Source organism: Mytilus trossulus, chromosome 1 (genome assembly GCF_036588685.1).
Source record: "Mytilus trossulus isolate FHL-02 chromosome 1, PNRI_Mtr1.1.1.hap1, whole genome shotgun sequence".
NCBI lineage: Eukaryota > Metazoa > Mollusca > Bivalvia > Mytilida > Mytilidae > Mytilus > Mytilus trossulus.
In genome coordinates, this window is record NC_086373.1 from 64,633,447 (window position 1) to 64,634,020 (window position 574).

Below are 574 nucleotides of genomic sequence, written 5' to 3' on the forward strand. Positions count from 1 at the left end.
ATCACATCCACAAAAACATCACTAATTAAGCAACAGGATATCCAATCATAAATGGATGGGCTTCCTTGGAAAGATGCACATTTGTGCTCCAATATAGCTATAAATAATATTTTATATCATTGGTGTTGAAATATTTGCCTCTTTTACTATGCTTTGCAGACAATTTGGTCAGTTTTAATATAAGATAGAATAAAAATAAAATAGCAAACACTATCAATCAACAGAAATAGTGAAAATAATCAGGTTTAGAATAGCTTTGTAGTTGTGTACAAGCCTCTGATCGTCATGCTTTCTGGCAACTTAAAATTCTACATTTAACATGAAAAACTGTCAGTGTTCAATTTGTATAGTTTTATTTGTTTCTTAGCTACTTTAAGCAACTTGTCAACTATATTTAATACATAGATTGATTGTGGGGTGAATATGTGTGTCTGGCATGGTTTTCTGACCTTGACTTCAAAGTTGTATTTCAAGTTTGGTTTATCTGACCTTGACTGTGTGCACTCTTTTATACAATAATCATGATAATGGATCAAAACCAAAAATATAATAACATGAAGAATGAACATAAAAG